Below are 15,195 nucleotides of genomic sequence, written 5' to 3' on the forward strand. Positions count from 1 at the left end.
AGATTAGAAAATCGCCACTCAGCCTGCCACTGAAATGCCTAAAACCAGCTTGAAAAGAATAGCCGGAATGGGCCAGTGTATTTTGTGTTGTGTTTGTATAAGTTACAGGATGTGAGTGCTTTAAATCAATTTCTTTTGTAGCATAGTAATTGTAATCAAAACTAATATTCTGTATATACGACTTTAGTTTTAATCCACCGTAGATCCTGAAAAGACTGTCATATATGTGACGCCACATAATTCCTATTGCAGGTAAACACTCTTAAGGATGACTGTTGCATATGTAATTACACTCGAAGGGTGTTGCAATGATGTTCTTAAGGCTGCAAGCTCAAATCCGAGAAACTGCAAAATCCCTAAATTAAGGTTGTCTGTGAAATCATAGTTTGAGCCCTTTGGGTACATGCTTTGAAGACTGTATCCATAACCAAACTTAAAAGTTATGTTATCCCGTAATATTTTTTCCATGCAACTCCTTTGGTCAGGTTGGTTGAGTTGTAGCAATGATCCAGGACTATGCAATAAAAGACAGTTGGATTGTTGCTTCATTTTTTGACGGTGAGGAAGACTTCCCTTGGATGGATCTGAGGATTTGGGAGAACAGGGAGATATTGATATGGAAGATTTCCTTAAGATGTGACAAAAGACTATCCCTGATTCAAGACCTAAGCTCAGAGACATTTCAGGTTGCTACAGCAAAGTAACAGAAATCCCGCAGAAAAAAATGGCTGTGGCTGTTGTTTATTTAACTCGAGGGAGGGAGACAATTTCTCTTCAGACTTAACCAAACACTTCAGCTGAAATTTTCTAATCTAATTCAACCTGAGGCAGGCGCACACATGGACAATTTAAGTCCAGAGCATTAAATTGGTAAAATTATGCACAATTGAAAGCAGGAAGCTTGAGTGGTGCTGCTTGGAATAGGTGCAAAAACAAAGTAAGGGATGTAGCAAAACACAGTGTTTTTTAATGCTAGTTTATTTTCAGGGATTCTGTCTGAAGCTAGGCAAAATTAACTGTTTGCTGCAGGGAACAGCCTAAAACGTGATTTTTTTAAGACATGGTCCTGGAAGACAGGGAAGTCAATTTCAAATTGCCTTGGTCTCTCCCTTACTAGATGAATTACTCATTGAACCAGTAGCTAAAATGACTCTCTGGCTTCATCCTTTCGAAGGAAAAGTACCCACCATTTTGGGGCAGCATGACAGTTTTGGTCATAGACAAAAATCTGATGATCCAGGTCTTCCAGTACTAGGAGTTCATGTTTTTGTAGTGCAGAAGTCAAGTGCCTGAATCCCAGAGGAAGGCAAGGGCTGCTCCTCCTTGCTCATGTTTCTGTGACAGGCTCAGGCAGTTCCTGTCCTGCTGGCTAGTGGTGGCAACTTCCCGGGTATCTGCTTCCACCCATACATTAAGTCAGGGCACCGGCTGGCAACCTTTCAGAGGCTCAGGAAGGGATAAAAAGCATTTACGAGTGCAGCACTGCCAACAGAAACCCAGCAGGAGCCAAGACAGTGTGTGACAGGGAACCTTGCTTCCCCCAACATGAGAAACCAGCAGGAGACGTGGAACATGGGCTGCCTTTGGGGTCGCAGCTTGTGCTCATAGCACAAATCCCCCTCCCAGCTGGAATCCAGGAACTGCATCCCTCATGGCAAACTGCCTTGCTTATCCATCCCTTCCCCTAAGGAAGAGGAATGGTGACTTTTCATCTTCCTATAGAGCAGAAACCCAGCTGGTGGCATTGCTGACAACTGTTAAAAATCAGGCATCCTCTTAGGCACACACTGGCGTCTGCTGGCATAAAGAAAACAGAGAGCCAGACCGACACTGGGGGTCCCCTGCAGGTCTTGATTTTTCCCTTTGATTGTAGGTTTTACGTGATCTTTTCACAGACTTCTAAATCCTTGGGGACTTCTGAAGAAGAGACTCAAATTCCCGAATTGCTTACTGTTTTTAGGCAATTTACTCAAATTATCTTATTGAACATTCCAGCCTTATCTAGCTGTAAAATAGCGATGATGTGGGATACTGAAAGAGTTCAGTAATGCTCAGACACCATGTTGAGAAACTTTGGTACACTGAAGTGCAGCATCAATATTTCAACAGCATTTTGCAAATGCACCAAATGACTAATGTGCTGTGTTTTCTCGTTCCTTTGATTTCTCTTGGTTTCTCATCTGCAGCATAAAGTATAAATCACAGGTGCATAAGCGTTCAGGTTCTGCATTTCCTGGCTGTTGTACTTTCTTCTAACTGTCATAGGATTTTTACAGAGATCGTTATGCTACTCAAGGAGTTGAGGGTTTGCCTGATAAAAACAACAGAAGGCATTGCATGAGGTACCCAGAATTATTAAAGTGAACTTGAAAAACTGAGTCTGAAAACTGAGACAGTTTTTACAAGCGTTTGGATCAGTTATGTCTTTTCTCCATCTCTAAGATCATTGTATGACATCATATGCAGCTCAGTCCTTAGAGTAAGAAGGTTTCAGTAGAGGCTGTATTTTATTGAATATTATGTACAAAATAATGAAGTGCAGAATATACCAGTTGGTGCCTTTGACTGATAAGGCAAAGCTTCAGGCTATGGATTTTGAATTACAAAGGGGCTGTCCTCTCATTATTGCCATTTCTAGTTTGTAGTTCAGCGTGGATGGCATTTTCATTATGAAATTCAATCATCTACTCCAGATATTTTTAAATAACCTAATAATGCTATGTCCGTAATGTAGTGTAACAAGCTAACAAAGGTTGCTACAAATTAATATTAATCTTTACTTTAAAGTGCAAGATGTAACTTTCAGTAAAATAAAAATATGCTCTTGCAAGGATCTTCCATGCTATGCCTTTGGTAACTGCCCCAAATGTGAAGTTTTATAATGGAGAAGGTGGCAGTTGTTGATCTTAGCAATAGAGGAAAACCAGAGAATACATATTCCAAATGACAAATTTGGTGTAGAGCAAATGAGATAGAGATGGAAAAACAGCTTCAGTACATGGGAATTTCTGTGAAGTTTCTGTGCCAGTGGTGTCATAGGATGAGAATAGGCAAAGGATTTTGTAACACTGAGGAAAGTCATAAAATTAAATTAAGAATTAAGAGGTGGCTCAGCTGAGTAGCTAAGATTTTATTTTAAATCCACATTTATTAATTATGTGCATTTTATTAGTAAATAGCATGTTAATTGTCTTTTCATTATATTCCTAATATACTCTCATAATGTGGAAGCTGGGACCATTAGGATTTGTTGTTGCGTAAGGTAGTGCAAGGATGCAGCTGCCTCTCTGTGCCCTTTCGCTGCAGAAGGCCATAAGTCTTCCTGGTATTCTGATTTCTATGGTAACAGCAGGAAGATAAATGTAATAAAATAAGCTGAATATGTAAGAATAGCAGGTTTTGGGTTTTTTAACCTTATGTACCTCAGGGTTGGGGGTGATGATTACTTAGAAGCTCTGGGGGTAATGATTACTTAGAAGCTCTGTGAGTGATGATAAAGCCAGTAAATAACTTTTTTTGTTTAAAAGATTACTTTTCCCCCTTTATATTTTGCAGGATGATGGCTGTTAACTCTTTTGGTTTCTTTTGCAATCTGTTAATCCTGCTCTGTCTAAATTTAGGTACATTTTGTAATCTCTTTCATCTGGCAGTCTCCAAATCCTTCATTTTTAATTAATATTGCAGCAGGGATTGTTGGTGAGAGTTGTCAGTGTTCATTCTTTGCTGATAAATTGTGTCTGTGATCACTGATCTCATTAAAAGGTCAGCAGTGCTCCTTGATACTCCTCCCTGCATGATTTTTGCTTGTATATATTACTTTGAAGAGGAGCACTGCATCATACAATCTAACCTGTCAATGCAGTGAGAAGTGGGTATCATTATCAGTAGATCTTTTCTGTACTTTGTTACTATTATTTACTTTTTGATAAAGTGCAGCTAAGTTTCCATTCAGAGAAGTATATGGAAGGATTCTGTATATACCCGGCCCAAAAGAGTACAGACACAGAAGGGGATTTTGATAAACTACTGTCATATCTGTACATAACAGATGTAATATGCTCCAGTTAGATTTTTCCAAATCCTAACTTGCTTTTTCTTTGTAAACAGGTCAGTGGTTGGGCAAAGCAATAGATTCAACTTCTTCACCTAAATTTCTAAGTGCTCTGCCTGTTGATGCCTTTATCTCTAATGTCTCAGTTGCTTTTGTTAAAATTGTGAAACTGAAAGGAAAACAGGAGATAAAATAGTTTTAAGGAGATCCGTGAAGATGTGAGCACTGTCAGAAGGAAGTTCTATCTAGCCTAGTTTCTTATCCTTTAAACTGGTCAGCTAAAAGGAAAGCATAAGATCAGGACAAGGGTAAAAATGGTGCTTCTTCATTAGCCTGTTCCAGCAGTCAGAGATTTAGTGATTCAGTGATTCTGAACAGGAGATTGCATTCAGACAGTTGTGCTTAATAACCCCTCTGTATCTTTCTTATGTGAATTTGCCTGATACTTTTTGAATACATTTATAATCTTGACATATAAAATGTTCCATGGCACTCGCTTCTGCAATTTAATTATGCGTATTTGTTTGTTGGAGATGTTTCTAAAGCAGGTAGCTGATAATTTAATGGAGTGCCACTTCATTCTTGTGTTTGTAGTAATAGTGGATATATTCCTTTTCATCCTCTGTATGCCATTTATCACTTAAAGATCTCTGTCAAATCCCACCATTTCTTCTAGAGACTGAGGAATTGGCTAGTCAGTTTATTCTCCTCTTGTATATCCATTGTTTGCTACCCCTGGCCATCCTTATCTCCTCCCTCCATGATTTTGCTAGCCCATTGTATTAGTTTGGGGAGGAGACCAGACTGACATGCTGTTTTCAAAATGCAGTGGATTTATGCAGTAGCTCGCAAGTCTTCTCTCACCCGTTGCTTTTGTTGACCATTAGTAAACGCTGAGCAAGCATTTTCAAAAGACAGAAGCCCTCAAAACCTCTTCCAATTACACTTAGGTCTCTTTATTGGGTAATGCTTATTCACTTAGAGCCCCAGTTATTTTGTATGTATGGTGAAAGACGATCATACCATCTGCATGGATTGCAATTACTGATTCTCACCTTCCATTCTGTCAGCCAGCCACACAATTTTGCAAGCTTTTTTCAGCAGTTTTTCCCAGACAGTTCTTGATTTCATCATCTGGAGTTATCAGAAAGCTCTGTCACTTCCATGGATCTGATTTTTTTTCAGATGATGTATGAGTACAGTTTTCAGCCCAGGCCCTAGAGCAGAGTTCTGCAAGACTTCCCTAGTAACCTCTCCATTACTTGAGAGAGATGCCCATTTATTATTACCCTCTGTCTCCTATTTTTAAGCTGCTAATAATCCATGAAGAGCCCTCCTCCTTATCCCTAAGCTCTCTTTAAGAGCTTTCAGGAGATCTTTTTAATAGTTTTAACATCCAACTTTGCTGTGATTGCATGCCTGCCTATCTCCTGATGCAAAGTGCAGTGTGCAGGAGGTCCTGGACCAGTAATTACGCATGCTGGCACAATGACAGATGGGATTAGAGCCTATACCCAAGTTGCATGCCCCAGTTTCCTTTGTGTGGAAACCAGGGCAGAGGAGAGGAGGAGGAGAGGGTTGGTTTTTGCTTAGGTCTCACCCCATATGGCCGTTGGATGCAGCTAGACCTGGCATGTAAAAAGCATTTCTGTCATACAGATGTTGCCTCTATCGACCAGAACTCAAGTGCTGTTGTCAAGAGTTCTGTTACAGATTCATGAGACATAAAATCATAGAATGGTTTGGGTTGGAAGTGACCTTAAAGACCATCTAGTCTCAACACCCACATGACCTCTCTTGGCCAAAGAGACTTTCTTCCCTTAACAGCATGTTTATTTATCTGTTAATGCTCCTCTTTCAATCATTTTGCTAGATGCAGGGGGGAGACTTACTAGACTCTGGTCCCTTGAATGCTCCTTCCCCAATGCCAGACCCATTTTAAGAAATCAGTCACGTTCGGCACCTTCCATGTCTTTTATAAGGGCAATTTAAGCAATAAGCTGCACATCACAGTTAGTAGTTCAGCAATTCCTTATTTAAGTTACTTTATAGCTCATGCCATCTGGTCTTAGTGATTTATTACTATTCATTTTACTGTATTTTTTTTTCTTTCTTTCTGAACCCTCTTCTACTCACACTTTCATCTGAAACTAGTTCTCGCACTCACTCACTGAAAAGGGAGACTCTGGTGCAGAGTCTCCTTTGCAGAGAACAGTGATGCAGGGATTTTATATAACTTTTCTTCTATGGCCTGATCTTTCTCAAACACTTCTTTTTCATCTAGATCGTCTGTTGGCCCACTGGATGTTCTGGCAGGTTTCCAGCTTGTGTGTGTTTGACTTGGTTTTTATGATGTTAGCATGAAGACTTGCCCAGTGATTTCTACATTGAACTTGGCATAATTATGCTCTCTTAGTAATGTCTGAGCATGACTTTGGGACATCCACAAGCCTTTTGGGGAGGGTGTCTTTTCACTTCTCGCGAGGCCTTTGTCAGGAAGAGGTAGGTTAGAGAAGAAGTTTGTTCCTTTCAGGTGTCTGTCTGAATAGTGGTACTGCTTTAATCTTTCTGCACATCAGTGAGCTGTTTGGTGGCATCACCAAATGCCTTAGTGCCTCCTTTTGCTGCTTCCCCTACAAAGTTAAACTTGAATAAGAGAAAAATTAGGAAGTAGTTTCTCCAAAGTGATATGAGAAGAAGGCATGCCTCAGCTGGCTTCCAGAAAATGCCAGGTTTTGCATGACAGCATGAGCAAAGTCTTGATTTCTGAGGCATCATTGGCACGAGAGAAGAATTGCTGCCGCATGTAGAATATAGCAGTAATTTTGCTGATGAACTGCTGCAAGTGACAATGAGCCCTGGCATAATGGATGTATGAAACGGTACCTAATGGGCACCTTCTCTAGCTGGTGATACCTTTCTCTGGTGAACTTTAAAAGAGTAGTTATTGTCATGTGTACGTTATCATCAGTTATTACTGAATATAGTGTTAAAAAAGCATTTTGATAAAGACACAATTATGTATTTTCTCATTTAAACTGTGATTTGTCTCCTTTGAAATGCAAATGCAGACCAAAAGAGAGTATTTGGTATCAGCATTCTTCTAACTGCATAATTAACTGTTAATTCCAGCAGATACTTGGGATTTTTTGCTATCGATGTGCTTAGGATTTTAGGGTTACATAACTGGTTGATTATTAAGTTGCATTTTAGCACGAGTTCTCTGTTACTGATTGGGAGCTGAAACTCTCCTTTGGCAATCATTATCGACGAGCTGTTGCCAGTTCCTTTGTTGATAGGCATATAACTGGAGGATGCTTAGCTGAAACTTTAAAGCAGCTCTGAATTTCTTGATGCTAGTTGCCTAGGATTAAGTTCTCTAGAATCACCAAGAGGACTTTCTTGTGAGAAAACTGGTTTTGAGAATTGACTACAATTGCCATGTTTGTATGCCTGGGTGGCTGAAAGCCCACAGAATACCAGCTGTGTCTTTGGGTATGTTTTAATGCAAAATGACCTTCCTTTTCTGATTTGCAGTGATCAGCACTAGTGGTCTTCAGTCAAGCCCCTGTTTTGTGCTAGGTTTGGCACCACCTTCTCCCAAGGTCATAGCTGCAGTATTCCCAGTTGTGCATGGTCTGCAGCATCCCAGTCAGCTGGAGAGAAGCTTGTGGGGTTAAACATTTTATTCTGGTAATGGTGGGTTTACCCACTCTTGTGGCAGGGCTGGTGGGAGGAGATGGTTACTGAAGTACTTCTTCTTTAGCAGCTTGTAGAGCAGGAAATCTTTTGCATACAGCACTTCCTTGCAGGGAGCAGCTTTCTCCTGTTGCATGTCAGACTGCTTGCAGGAACAGCAGCCGGGCTCACCTCCAGGACCTTTGAGCCAATTTTGCTGCTGCACGAGGATCTCACTGTGATACCTCCTTATTTTCAAAGTTGGAAGCAGTACCAAGGCCTTGCTGCTGTGCCACATTAACAGGGCACATGGTTTATTTTGATTCCCAGCTTCTAGGTAGAAGAAATGCTGACTGTCAGTAGTGGCTCAAGTCAGGTAAGACAGGGCAAAGGGATTTGGGGGCAGCAGAAGGAGCTGAAGTGTACCTTTGGTGGCAGGTCTTGCAGCTTTGTTTCAAGATGTGACTGCTGCCACCTGCTTGTCTCTGTATAAAGGAGCATGTATGTGGGCAATAGCTACATCAGGCAGTTCTGCAGTGTCAGCCAGAATGACCTGGGTATGTAGGAGTATGCTGAAAACCCAGACTGTGCTGGGGACTGAGGCAACGGCACTTTGGGTTTGCGTTGGGTTGGGTTTTTTTTCTCTGGACCTGGTACTAGGACAGTGTTTTCCAGCAGCATGACAGAGCAGGCAGCCAGGGGCTGTGATATTGTAACCTGGCTGAGATCCACCATCACTTGTATAGGGAACAGGGTGGTTATCTGAGGCAGTGCTACCTCTAGGCTAAGTTTCCTGGATAAAACACTTAATTCCCAGCCTATGTTTACACCTGGCAGTGTAACCAACTGCAGGGTAGCAGTTGCTCTCTCTAAGCAGTAAGGGATGGAGAATTCATGTGTTGCCTTACCAGTAGGAGGAAGAGGAGGTTGGTGGTGCTGAAGATGAGGTATTTATTTCTGCTGGCTTACTGACAACTTAAAGGAAAAATGGGCATGACCCAAATTTCTCTCTATGGAAATTGATGACAAAAGTGCCATTAATTTCAACTGGATTGACTGCCCACATTTGCCACTGATGCAAGGTAACAGGTATCTTTTTTCCTTCCTGGAAGGAGGTGACTCTAAAGCCTCAAGAGTTGAAGGCTGTGTGTTGAAGTGAGCATGTTTGTGTCTCTTTCTGCTGTGTCTTGCAGAGTAAGCAGAGATTAGAAAGTGCTGAATAAGAAATAAGTGCTGAATGAAAGGTCATAATTGAATTTTCCCTGAATTCTGCATGTATTTTGGCTTGGATTTTGATCAGTGCAATAACTTAATGATGCTGCTCCAGTACTGCTGACTTTGGTTGAGTCTATAATGTCTGCAAGATGGGAAACAGGTGTCTGGGTACAGTCCATTGAGCAGAGTGTTGCAGTGTTTCTCAGTGCCACCACACACAAAGCAGTGAAGTGATTGCCCCTGTGCACGGAAGAATAGGTTCAGTTTTGTGCTAGGCAGTGTTGTTCTGTTCCCACCATTCTTTCTGGTGGAGCTGTTGAAGTAGAATGCTCCCCCAAGAAAGAGTAAATTGTTGTTACAATAATATGTTTGCTTCTTTCTTTCCCCAAGAACCTCAAAACATTTTCCAGACAAGCGAGCCCCTCTTAGGCGGGTAACATAATTCAGGCCTGAGGCTTTACTGATGAGGTGGCTTGAGCAGCTGAACAAGGGACTCTGTGATTCCATGTCCCCAGTCTTTCCCCTCCTCTTCATCCACAGCTTGCCTGCCATGCCCTAAAAGTGGCTGGTGATTTTTCAGTCTTCTCTCTGCCAAGCTCAGGCTGATCCCTCCTGGCATTGTGGAAAGCATACCTTGCTATTTGAGGCTTCCAAACAGGTTTTGACCTTCAGGCCTTTGGCAGGTTTTCTTGGTTTGCGTTGGCTGGTTTGTTTGTTTTGGGTTTGTTACAGTGTAATGTGCTTTCTGAAGTTCCCTGAAATCATGGTAAATGATGGGCAGAGGCTTCAAATGGGTTTTAGTCTAGCAAAGGGAAAGGCTTTTGATTATGAAATTAGAAGCAGTTCTTATGAGGAGAAAAATGTAACTATCAGAATATCTTTGACAGCAGACTTTTGCTATGGGTGTTGCTTGGTCTTTTCCAAAGTCTCTTCTGACCTGCGGAGGCCAAGGGACTAAGTCAGCTACACATTTGTTCCTCTGAGGTGCTGTGAAAGGGGATGCCTTTGCCCAGTTTTTCTTGGAATTAGCAAGTCACATGTATGGATGAAACTTCAAAATGCCCTTCACAGCTTGCCCTTTGTTCACTTCCCTATCTAATTTAGGAAAGTACCTTGTGCTGTGTCTTTGAATGGCATCCATGAGAAAGTAAATAGAACATGGTATCAGGTTTAGTTTGGGGCTGAGTTTCCCCTGGAGTGAATATTTCTTCATTCATGGGTTCCTCGTTTTGATTGCGGTCAACTGAGTTGCAGTTTCCTTTTCTCAACAAGATTTGTGATACTAGACTTTATGATGACTTCATAAATTATAAGTTACTTATTCATAACAAATTGTTTCTGTGCAGCGTGTCTGCAGTTTCACAATTTCACATGTGGCTGTTTGGTTTCTGTGGAAGTGACATAAGGGTGTTAATGAGATATGTGACTGGTTTGGTATTTAGGATGCCTTGTCTTAAACAGCTTCTTTAAACCAAGCCAGTGTGACTTCTCAAATCCTACATCTGTTGTAGCTGGGTGATTTATCCCTTGGTGATCTGGGACATCAGTCCTGTTTCAGCTGGGTGCTCAAGCCATTTGTCTTGTTGCTTGCCCCTGTGTAAAAGGATGGCTACTTCCACGAAGCAGGAGAAGAAGAGGAGCTAGGTTGGTTTGCCACTTTCTCATCCACATGTTCAACTCTTCATGAGTAGGTCTCGAGGATGAACCAGGCTAAGGTGTTGGGCTCATGCCACAGAGGTGGTCCATGGAAGTAAGATAGGCAATCTGGAGTCAGTTTGGGAATACGGATGGCAGAGATGAGCGAGGCGAGGACATAGAGATTGCATGAAGTTAGGGGGAGATCCCAGCTCAAGTGGGAAGCAAGAAAAGACAAACTCAGAAAGTACCAGGGAGTCTCTCAACTAGGAATATGTTTGCTGTGGTTCATTGAGAGAAAATCCAACAGCAGGAAAACCCCTCTTCCCACAGAGACAGTTGAGATGCCTTCGAGGGGTTTGCCAGTTACCTACCTTGCCTTCCTCAGAGGGGAAAGGAGTTCCACTGAGGAAGTGGTGAGCAACTCGGTGACCAGTTAACACAAGGTACCTGTGGCCCAAGAGGCTGTACAGGAGCATGTGGAAATGGGGCAGAGCAGAAGCTGGGGGGAATGGGCTGGTTGTGGCTGCTGTGCCTCTCAGCAGGGCTGCAGGAAAGGTCAGGCAGAATGTGAGCTCGGCATTAAATTAAGCCTGTAAGGAGACACTGGGGGAACTTAAGATGGATTAACATAAGGTGTAAAGTTTAAAGCATATTATTGTGACGGAGGATTAAGCTAAACTGAGCTAATGACACCACTTTTGAATGTGTATCCACACAGTGGATTCAAAGCTTTGGCTCCATGCCTTTTATTGCTTAAATGTACTTACCTTCTTAAATGTCCCCATAAAGGTACAGGCCCTTATATTCCAGATCTTCACATTTTCCATGTTGAGAAGTTTATATGCTGTGTCAGGGCAGAGCTGGTTTTGGTTGGTTGGGTTTTGCCCTTCTTTGTATTTCATTTACTCTTTCAGCACAGACACACACAAGGGCAGGGGTGAAGGCAACACAGAAGTTCGTTCTAATTTTTCCCCATGGTGGTAAAGGCTTTTGTGATGACTTAATGGTATTTATTCTTAGATGAGGCATTTGGTAAGGAAGAAATAACTCTTTTTCCTCACGTTATGTTGACATGCCCTGACTTCTATGGCCTCTATGTCTTCTAGTATGTGAGCTTTTATTTTGTTGTTACTGTCACGGTATTGGGCTGTCTGCAGTATCAACATCTGAACTTTCCAAAAGCTCTGTACCCTCTTATTTTATACTGTGTCAATTAAAAATCAAATGCAAAGTTGAATACTGTAAATTCCTACAATATGTTCATTTTACATTAAGCAGAGTTGTGAATTAACTAATATAGGAATACTTTGTAAATAAATAGTAAATCAGCTGAATTGATTTTTCAGGAGGGAAACTGATTTGAAATTACAGGTTTGCTGTATGTTAACTAAACTACTTAGTAACTAGTTCTGTGTATAATTTTATGTCACTATAAGCAATGCCATCAGGTTTTCCTTGAGGGTAGACTAGAGATCAGGACTGTTTAAGACAGACAAAAAAATACTAAAATTCTTCTATTTGGACAATTGTATGAAAACAAAACAAATTAAAAAATCCCATAAGAGAGAAACAGTAAAATGTCACAAGAAGTGCAATTTGATGTTAAAGGTTTTGAGTCAGGATACTTTTAGGTTCACTCTTGCAGAGGGGATTTTGCCACATTGTTCAGTGAAAATGTAAGAAACCTTAGACAAAACCTCAGAAAGTGTTGTTTCTTTGCTGTGTGGCTTGTGGTATCGCATGAAAGTTCTGACGCTTCTCACATCTGTGGTCATCAGACACAGGCAGGGATGGTGGCAACAACTTATGTTCTGAGGCTGGAATAACTAACTTTGGCCTGCAAAATATAATATAATGGATATAATGGACTGTTCTTGGTTTGAATCCTGATACCTTAACATGTTTGGGGGGGGGTTGTTGTTGTTGGGTTTTTTTAATACAAATACCACTTATTAATCATTTGGTTTTCAACTTCAGTACATATCCCTGTGAGCCTGCTGAGAGAGGCCAGTTAGGAACCACCATTTTCAGCATCCCAGACCTGATTTTGGTACTTTTGGGAAGAGTGACGGAAGCAAGAGCAGTAGGAAGGGAGATCACTCTCTGGGGTCTTTTTCTTCAGCTACCTCTAGGTCAGCTCAGAGGTATCTGCAGCTATTCTGTCCCTGGGCAGTAACAACCCATCAGGAGAACCTCAGGCTGGCTTAGGCTGATGTCTCCAAAGGAGGGTAGGCAGAGTCATGTGGTGGCCGAATGTGAAGGAGTCCCCACCCCTGGCACATTTGACTGTTTGTGCTAAGGGCACATCCAAACACCAGGAGACATCCAGGTGCTGCTGTGCCAAGTTGGCTGCAAGCCTTGGATGGTGGGACCCTGGGCACAGCAGCTTCAAAGCCTCTTCAGTGTTCGAGGCCAGGTTGGTCAGGGCTTTGAGCAGCCTAGTCTAGTGAAAGGTGCCCCTGCCTATGGAAGGGGGTTGGAACTGGGTGGTCTTTAAGATCTCTTCCAACTCAAACCATTCTGTGATTCTGTGGAATGCCTGTTTATGTGCATCTGATGCCTTTTAATTCTGCAAATCCTTTTGTTTCACCCAATCCCAGTTACTCAGGATCTCTCTTTCAAAGTGATCAGTATTGAGCGTGCACGTGACATCTGTTAAGCCCTCTGCAGAGCATGACTGGACTTGCGTGCTCGTGCCTGGGTGCATCCATCAGCAGAGGCTGCTCTTTGCAGACAGAGGGCCAAGTGGTATTTCAGTCACCATCCAAAGCATTCAAAGACTATTTTCTCCTACTCCTTTTCTTCCCTGCAGCCCATGGTGCATAATAAAAATAAATACACATCACATGGCATTACTACTGCTATTAAATTAAAAAAGAAAAAAGAGAGAAGCTGGAAGTTCTTAGTCTCAAGAAGAGGGTGGAGCAGGGAAAAGTGCAGAGCCATATAACAATGGGGAGTCTGCTTTATTAGTATTAAGGAGGGAAATAAAATCTGCTCTGGCAGTAGTGAAATAAAACTCCAGGAAGATTATGTCAGTCTTTGTTTGCACACAGTGTGATTCTCCTCTTTCACCAGCCAATTTGTATATTTGAAAAGGCAGTTGCTTGGTTAAAATAATTAGCTGAACTTCATCCAATTCCCCACTTACATGAAAAAATGTTTGAAGAAATATAGACAATTGTTGTTGAGCAATTATAATGAAGAAAAGAAGCAGTGGTCACTGGACAATTACAGCGCCATGTCTAAATATCCACATACATACTGTAGTTTCAGTGTGAGGCGGGCAGCTCTCGGTGACTCTTTGCTGTAGCTGCTGTGTTTTGGGATAGTGGCTTTAGAAGCATAGCAAAATTCTACCTAATTCTGCCTGAAACTTGTGCAGTGTGGCTTAGCCAGGGGCTGCTTCAGAGAAAAGAGAGAGGGTCTGAAGCTAAATGTATCCGAGTATATAAAGCAAAAGAAAGAGTGAACTGGATACAGATCATGTATTCTCATTATTTTATGCTTTAAGCATCAAAAATACGTATTAATGAATGAGACTGTCATCTTATATACTCCTTTATATATTCCAGATTATTTTATATTATTATTTTGGAGAAAAAAAGTCCAACATACAGGTTTTGAATAAGAGACCATTGAAACAACTCAATGAGGAATTCCCCATAGGAGGTCTAGTGTAGTATATTAACGTGAACTTCAGTGACAAGGAAATAATTTCTCCTTCTTGTTCCTACACCTTCATCCCTGGACCTACACCTGTAGCTTTTCCAGGAAAAATAGTAACCTGAGATCTTGAAATGGAAGTTACTTGGGAAGGATGCACAAGTGCTGGCCGAGGCAGCGGTCGTCCCAGTTGTTTCTTAGCTTCAGACTCCTCAGTAGACATAAAGGCAGTAACACGAAATCATGCATTCTGTTTTGTGTTTCTTAAACCACTTCCTCATTTTCCAGACCTGCCAGTCGTGTTTCTGTGTTATTCAGGGTGAGAGTCAGGATGTCTGCTGGCACGGTGGAGCTCTCTGATCCCAGGGCCCTGCTGGCTTGTGAACCCAGCTGTGCATGGTGGCAGCGGAGTTCCGTCCCATGAGTTTTCCTGTTGCCTAGGGCTGCAGGCAGCCTTGGGGGCTGCTGGGCTGGAGTCAGGGCTGACTGCCCTGAGTGGTGAGGGTTGCAGGTGTGAGGCTCTCAGTTCTCCTTAGCCATCCTTTCCCCCAGCCCATCTCTGCACCAGGCACTTGCAAAAGCCATTTCTACCTGTACATCAACTGGTGGAGGATATATATAATTTAAAACAGGCATGCAGTGGGGGTAGATTCTCTGTTGCACCATTTCTAATCACTGTGCTCTGTTGCACCACTTCCATCAGCCAGGGCAGAGCTCAATGATGACAATTCAAACACATTTTAACACATTTTTGTCACTTCATTACCATCATCAGTTTTGTTTCTGGTCTTTGTAGGAGGGTGGATGTTAATGCAGCCTGCAGCTGCCTGCCAGGTGGCAGAGTGAGCACAGCCATCCACTGCGGATGGGGTAGGAACTGAGCAAGGTGATGCCCAGGTCCCCCAAAGCTCACAGGCAGTGTGTTCTTCTGCCAGGCTGGGAGCACA

The 15,195-nt window shown here is 42.1% G+C and overlaps 1 protein-coding gene across 2 annotated transcripts in view; it reads left to right on the forward strand.

Moving 5' to 3' along the window:
- The window catches only part of NR3C2 (nuclear receptor subfamily 3 group C member 2), a 208,458-nt gene that overhangs the window by 174,742 nt on the left and 18,521 nt on the right, over window positions 1-15,195 (forward strand). The gene's annotated exons all lie outside the window — the stretch shown is intronic.

Source organism: Melopsittacus undulatus, chromosome 7 (assembly GCF_012275295.1).
Source record: "Melopsittacus undulatus isolate bMelUnd1 chromosome 7, bMelUnd1.mat.Z, whole genome shotgun sequence".
Lineage (NCBI taxonomy): Eukaryota > Metazoa > Chordata > Aves > Psittaciformes > Psittaculidae > Melopsittacus > Melopsittacus undulatus.